The sequence below is a fragment of the Octopus sinensis genome, linkage group LG9 (genome assembly GCF_006345805.1).
Source record: "Octopus sinensis linkage group LG9, ASM634580v1, whole genome shotgun sequence".
Taxonomy (NCBI): Eukaryota; Metazoa; Mollusca; class Cephalopoda; order Octopoda; family Octopodidae; genus Octopus; species Octopus sinensis.
This window is the reverse complement of record NC_043005.1, coordinates 95084262-95092110: the sequence shown is the minus strand read 5'-3', so window position 1 is coordinate 95092110 and position 7849 is coordinate 95084262. Positions and strand designations below refer to the sequence as shown.

The 7849-nt window shown below is 39.7% G+C and overlaps 1 non-coding gene across 1 annotated transcript; it reads left to right on the top strand.

The window, feature by feature from the left end:
- Positions 1-5582: 5582 nt before the first annotated feature.
- Positions 5583-5654, top strand: Trnaq-cug. The gene has a single exon. It is a non-coding gene; the product is annotated as a tRNA-Gln (tRNA).
- Positions 5655-7849: the final 2195 nt, after the last annotated feature.

The window sequence follows — 7849 nt, the reverse complement described above, 5'->3', positions numbered from 1 at the left end:
TGAAAGGTAGGGCGGAAGTAGCCAATGTGTTTATCGCATCGGTCATCACCTACTGCCTATCCGTCGTGCCTTGCCCTGATTCGTGGTTGATCAAGCTGGAAAGACAGCTCTTTCACTTTTTGTGGAGGGGCTCGAAACCGCTTGTGAAACGCTCTACTTGCTGTCAACAACCGTTAAAGGGTGGGCTAGGGATACCTTGGCTGTTGATGCGCAGACATGCGCTGAGGTTGGGGCATCTGTGGCTCTACCTGGATGGTGAACGGGTGTGGTCCCCGCTGACAAAACTGACGTTTCCCAAGTTTAATAGTTTCGGTGGATGGGAAACTTGGTTGAATCGAAGATCAAAACTGGACACATGGTTTATGGAGTGTCGCAAGGCTCTCCTGCTATTCCACCACATTCTTTTATAGAGGACTGGTAGAGGCGGAATGTGACGATACTTTAGGGGAAACCCTAGGTCTCGATGATAATCAGCTGGCTAGTCTGTTCCGACGTACATTCGGGCCGAAGACCCTGGACAACTTTCAGAAGCTCTATCTGTTCGGGACAAACTCGCAAGGCATGGTGGCCGAGGCAATCCGACATGTCCAAGATGCGAACGGGACAGGGAAACCGTCCCGCATGCTATTGTTCAATGTCCGGAGGTATCAGAGGTGTGGGTTTATGTCGAACAACTGTTGTCAAACACACGAAGAGTACAGCTGTCGACTGAGTCTATTGTAAAAATTGACCCACCGGATTTCCTCTCGAAAGAAGGTAAGAATTATTTTCTCGATGTAGTAGCAATCGCGACAGAGGTGATTTGGAAGACGAGGCTGAAAGATATAGAGTCAGGCAATTTCATCTCTGGCTCTGGATTGATGAATTACTTCATCTTCCACCTGAAAAGGAAAATAGGGCTGGAGAGAAAATGCCTGACTGAGAAAGTGTTCGAAAAACGATGGAAGAATGTAGCACAGATGTTGCGTATGAATGGTACCGCATAAATGTGGGACAGGATGAAACCCAGGTATCAGTGGCGAGGTGGAGATCGTGGGGTCCGAGCTAAACTCGCCCCCCTCCATCCGTAATGTCTTCCGGTCTGTCCCATCATCCGATTTTTCGTTTTTATTGTGATTCGTAATTATGTGTTAAAATTTTTTAATTCATCATCTATGTAAAACCATTCGTAAATCTGGCCCCAAATCAGATTGTGTTGTCCCCTCTTTGTTCGCCCCTTGTGGGTAATAAAAAATCACAGCCGCTTCTACTGAGTACTGCTGTTGGTTTATTTCTTATACATAAAGGATATAGCTTCAACTGCGTACTGCTTTTTGATTCACCGTAAGGTTTGTTGTTATTATTATTATTACTGTTTAACTATTGTTATCACGTTTGTTGGTTCGTCGTAAAGGAAACGTTGTTGTGTTGCATTTGTTAAACAATTGTAAACTGTAACCCTCCCTCTTTGGGAGAAGGAGCTTTGGTTATTGTTTAAAAATTGAATTGTGTCCCTGTTTGGAGAAATTGACATTATTTTTACCGTTTACACGGAAGCATTTTTGTTAGAATGCCTTCGATAGAAGAAAGTCCAAAAATGAATTTCGCTGCAGCCGTCGGCGGGCGCGAACTCATTAAAATTAAAATGGAAGAAATACAAACCTATTTCGGATTGATCACCGACAAAGACGGGGAATCTAGGATAACACCACCAAACGAAATAAAAAATTAAATTAAAGAAAAGACTATTGTCTATAAAGTATACAATGTAGAGAAAAAAGATTTGAACACATGGAGGAAAGCACCATCGAAAAGTGTCTTGGTGCGACTATGAAAGATATGTAACCAGAGGCGGTAAATTCGCCACAATAGAAGCAAGGTTCGAGTCAACGGAGCGTGCAAGGGAGTACTCGACTCGAACCTTGCAAAGTGGAAATATTTTATTTTTACCTTTATATCTAGGACGTAGGACGTCCCGGATAAAAATTTAAAATGTCCCTCCAGAAGTAGAGGTAGGCTGGATTGTAGCCACACTTCTATATAAGAGGGAGGACAAGATACAATTGATCGAAATTGCAAGAGACGGGACTGCAATTCCAGTCTGTTATATATTTTGAGTATTGTTATCACTAGCGATATCAAGATATAACTTTGTATTTTGTATTTTATATGTAGATGTATATATATAGATGTACATGTAATATGTACACATATATATACACATGTATACATGCACTAGCTCTCTATGACCTGGCAACGACGGGTCATAATGCTATATACAGCCATGATCGACTGCTAGCCACTAAGCGTTTTTAATTCTGTGTCTGTTTCTCGTGCTTCTTTCTTTTGAAGAGCGTAGGCTCGAACCGTAAAACACTTTCTCAGCTTCCCGAGCGTTAAACTAATACACCTGTTTGTTGTTTACACACCTGTCTTGGTTTTTTTTTTGTAAATTCCAACTATATATATATATATGTGTGTGTGTGTTTCTATACACACACACACACACACATATTCGCGATAAAAGCAAAACAGTCAATGAAAAATTCTATGATGGAGTGAAGGCATGTGTCACCATGTTAACATTTGTGTTCCTCATATTTTAAGAGAACCATTTTGCAATGGAATAACTCGAAATCCTGCATGTATCTATGCACGTGTTTACATGTCCCCTGTTAGGCACCTAGCTAGCAGAAATTTTTTAAGGGTAACATTATTTACTATGTTGCTTTTTGTGAAATTTCTTCTTTTCTTGTAACCTTTTATATAGTATCTAAAAGTCGAAATAATATATTTCAAGTAATTATGTAAATTCTTAACTACAGTATTTCGTCATAAATAAATAAATAGAAATCATGTTTTTACAGAAAATATAAAATATGTTGCAGCAAAATTATATTTTAGGTTCCAGCATGGACGCAGCTCTCGAACTTTTATATATATATATATATATATATATATATATATATATATATATATATATATTTACTTTCAAAGTATTGTCCTGTTATGCGCCATTTTGGCTGTACAATTTTGCAAGCAAGCAAGCAAGATTGAAGTTAATTTTTAATGTATTATACATATATGATAATTTTTCATGAAGTGTAATTGGCGCGATTTTCTGAATGGTACGAATGCAATAATTTCCAGTTAATCCAAATTCCTGTAATAAGGAAAATTGCTGGTATCTTTTAAAATCAGTTAAGGCATCTCAGAAATGAGTAAAAGGGCCATCAAGAATAACGTAGAGGCTGCTGAAAAAGGGTCCAGATAGCTCGCTTTGTCACAGGCTTAAGCTTGACCACGTCACCTAGGATGAGAATATGTTTTGTTAGACCTGTAGTGGTGATGAGAAACCGCAACCGCTAGATAACCGATCAGAGGCCAAGAATTTCACGTGATCGATTTATTAGGCAACAAATCAGAATAAAGTTGTGTAATGATATAATTTCTAGAATGTTCTTGTACCCTATAAAAAGCCAATTTGGTGCCTAAACCCTTTGTAGAATTATGTTATCCATTAAAGGAGCGACTTGTTTATATTATTATTAACAAGAAAAACTTTTCTATTTTCATACGTTTATAGAAAAAAAAATCCTCTATCCGACATTTTGTTTTTCAACCGTCAAGATCGATAAAATAGGGACCAGTCAACACAGTTCTGACGCCGATACCTCCTCCCCACTCATTTACCCCCACCTCGCATAAATTTATATATATGAACGGCAGTTGGGATGCAATGAATGCTGTAGACAATGAATTAAGAATCCATTAAAACTTCTCTCTCGAGAAAGAGAAGGAAAACAATAACCTTGAACATTTGACTGAAATATTTATTGTTGCACATAAAGACGACTGTTGTTGGATATGTACAATTAATAATTACAGACTGAGAAAGAGACACCACTCTGAAAGCAATCTGTACAGCAACATCCTGTTGGCTCAACATAAACGAAATCATTGCACTCTTTTCGTGGTGAAAGAAGTCCTTGATTGTCTGCCTTGGGACCGTCTGCGTAAATGTCTGGAACCTTCAAATGGTAAGAATGGACGCGCATGTCGCTCAGCTGTCATCAACATGACAGCTGAGCGACATGCGCGTCCATTCTTACCATTTGAAGGTTCCAGACATTTACGCAGACGGTCCCAAGGCAGACAATCAAGGACTTCTTTCACCACGAAAAGAGTGCAATGATTTCGTTTATGTTGAGCCAACAGGATGTTGCTGTACAGATTGCTTTCAGAGTGGTGTCTCTTTCTCAGTCTGTAATTATTAATTGTACATATCCAACAACAGTCGTCTTTATGTGCAACAATAAATATTTCAGTCAAATGTTCAAGGTTTTTGCTTCAATTATTCACGCAGCCAACGAAACATATTTTTGTTCACCAACTCAGCAATATGGACAGCAGTTTTAGTGGGAGCCGGTGGTTTGTTGTTTTCATCGACCCGGTTCTTGACTGGTACTTCTTGAAAGGTAAAGTTAACCTCGGCGGTGTTTGGACTTGAAGCATGAAGAAGAAATAACTGCAAGCATTTTGCCCCAAGGCGGTAACGATTCCGCCAGCTCGCCAGAGTAGGAACAATAAGCAAACTTATGCATGCGACCGTTTGTCTTTTATTTGTTTCAGTCACTGGACTGCGGCCATGCTGGGACACCATCTTGAAATATTTTAGTCGAAGAAATCGTCGTCAATACTTATTTTAAAGTCTGGTACTTATTATGTCGATATATTAACGGGGACGAAAACAATCCGACACCGGTTGTCAAGGTGCGTGAGTGGATACAAACACACATGCACATACACGCTCACACACACACAGGCACGCGCACGCACACACACACACACACACACTAAGCGTTTTCGGCTGCCAATTTTACTTAACAAAACATTTGTCCAAAGTACCGCACAGTGGGACTGAACCCGAGACTACGTGGTTGCAAAGCAAACGTCTTAACTACACAACCATGACAACGCATATGGCGGATTATTTAAAAGTTCCGATAAACGTTCATGTTAAAAAACATTGAACCTGTAAATTTTAAAATTACAAACCAACGGGGATGTTCTATCGTCGTCGCTCGATATGCTACAAATAGCAACCAAATCTCATTGGATAATGTTGTCCTCGATACACAAAGTCTGAATAAATGATAAGTTAGTCACGGTTGGATTGCTTTTGATCACGGATCTGCTAAATAGTAACAACAATAACAATACATTTACTGGGAAAGAGCAAACCGATAACGGGAACGAAATGAGAATAATGTGGAAGAAAGGAAACAAAGAAAGAGAAGAGCGAAGGAGGGAAAGAAAAAGAACTGCTGAAAGATAGAGAAATAGAAGCAAAAAAAAAAAAATATATATATATATATAAATGGCTTCGTTGAACATGTTAACATTATCTCTGCTTATACTTACAATCATTTTAGTCTCTGTTTCTGTCTGTCTGTCTCTTTTTATGCTTGTCTCTCTACCTATCTATCTCTTTCTTCTCTTTCGCTATTTTGTCTTATCTCTCCCAGTCGACAGTAACAGAAGCGCACAACTACTAGACAAGCCTTTGTTATATATTTTGTTTTTCTCCGTAGCGATAAGTCGGTTCTATGGTGTAATGGTGAGCACTCTGGACTCTGAATCCAGCGATCCGAGTTCGAGTCTCGGTAGAACCTTACTGATTTAATCTTTTATTATTAGGAATTTTTACAACATAGCAACATAAATTATGTTATCCATTAAAGGAGCGACTTGTTTATATTATTAACAAGAAAAACTTTTCTATTTTCATACGTTTATAGAAAAAAAAAATCCTCTATCCGACATTTTGTTTTTCAACCGTCAAGATCGATAAAATAGGGACCAGTCAACACAGTTCTGACGCCGATACCTCCTCCCCACTCATTTACCCCCACCTCGCATAAATTTATATATATGAACGGCAGTTGGGATGCAATGAATGCCGTAGACAATGAATTAAGAATCCATTAAAACTTCTCTCTCGAGAAAGAGAAGGAAAACAATAACCTCGCGAAAAATGCGAACAACTCTGAATGCGAAGGGGAGATAACTTCGAGAAATTAAACAATTTCACGGTTATATTCTCATATTTAGTAAAAAGCGAACAACGATTACCTTAGCTTCGTGTTGTTAAGGTTAAAGTGATGCTAAAAGGCACGTAAAGCTGTCTCCTACCTCCGATGGATTAAATCAAGAGTTCTCAACCATTTTTTTTTGTTTCTGGATCCCTTTGATTCCTATTTTATTCGGGTGACCCTCATAGCCATTCAGTATTTTTTAAATCCCATTATATTTGCTGGTATAGCTGAGCCAGCCCTTTTCTTTTTCTTTTTATCACAACGTAGTTTTGTGGTAGCTTTGTCTCTCTTGTTTATCAGGCATTTAGTAGCTATACCCCGTTCCTGGATAGCGAAGATATATACTTCTAGGTGGGATGTATCTATCGCAGGTCCAGGTTTAATTCTCTCGTCCAGTAGCAAGACCGAAACAAAACGATGGGAGATGGGAGACGGATGCAGCAGATGACCAAGATGTTTTGCTCGCCTTATCTTGCTCTCTGCGCTCTACAGTGTGTTGCCGCAGCTGCCTTCTTCTTTGTTTATCCATGAAGGTTTCTTGCGCAGAGTCTAACAGATCCAGTTTTCACATACATAGGTAGGCAAGTCCTGTGCTACCAAGAGCTACATACCCATTCGCTACCCTCATTTGCTTTAGCCAGTCGGAGCGGTTTACTAGGGTGTGGCTGCCGTTGTATGCAAACAGCTACTTGGAGCCATAGGTGAAAGTTGGGTGCAAGGTGGGGATCAAGGCGGACGCCCCCCACCGCTAAGAGAGCGACGTGTTCCCCCGTCAAAGAGGCTACTCCACATTGACACCTCAGATACGCCAAACACAAACAGTTACGAAACAAATTGCGTATGACCAACAATGGAGTAGTACTCCCACATCTGAAATGTTGCTATTATTATTTACACAAGCCTCCTGGACCTCATACAAAGGCCGCTCTGTTGTTTGGTATCATATCGTTCACCAACACATACCAACTTCTCACTTGCAGACGTGCTGTCTTCGGATTCTATCTTTCATGTTGCTACTGTGGTGGTCTCCGCTATTCAAAGCTATTTGATTTCGCGCCATGTGAGTGTTGATGTTCCATAAAACATGGAATTGGCACAAGATCGGATTTTTCCTTAAGAGAAAATAACAGTTCTTTACGTTACCGATTTGTTTCAGATGATCCAGTACAGGTGGAATCGAAATCAAACCTTTGCTGCTAACTCACGCATAATTTGAGTTGTATCCGCTTCTTCTACAATTTCCAGCTCATTATTATCACCTTGGTCTCAAGTTTACCACGGGGCTGATTTTCAAGAGTAAAGTCACCAGACCGGGACTTCTCAAACCATCGACGTACAGTGCGCTTATTCGCCACATAGATAGATAGATAGATAGATAGATAGATAGATAGATAGATAGATAGATAGATAGATAGATAGATAGATAGACTGCAGAAGCCCGTTTGATGAATTGTGCTTGTGTCATATATTGGGTCATACTGATTCTGTCTGAGAATTACATTAAAGATACTCCAGTCTGTAGAATATTCAGCCATTTATACGTTACTTCAAGGAGTTCAACTGATCAAACAACTGAATGCTCATTATCGACAGCAACGAAGGAACGTCAATGTCTCCTGCTTGCCTGACTACCATGCAGTGAACCACTGCTATCCTGTACCAAACAGAAGCACCTGCCTCTCTTCTTGGTAGGGTTTCACATACTCTATTTGATGGCACATAAAACACACTCCCACCCTAGAGACAATCCTTGATCTTTTATACGAAGTTGA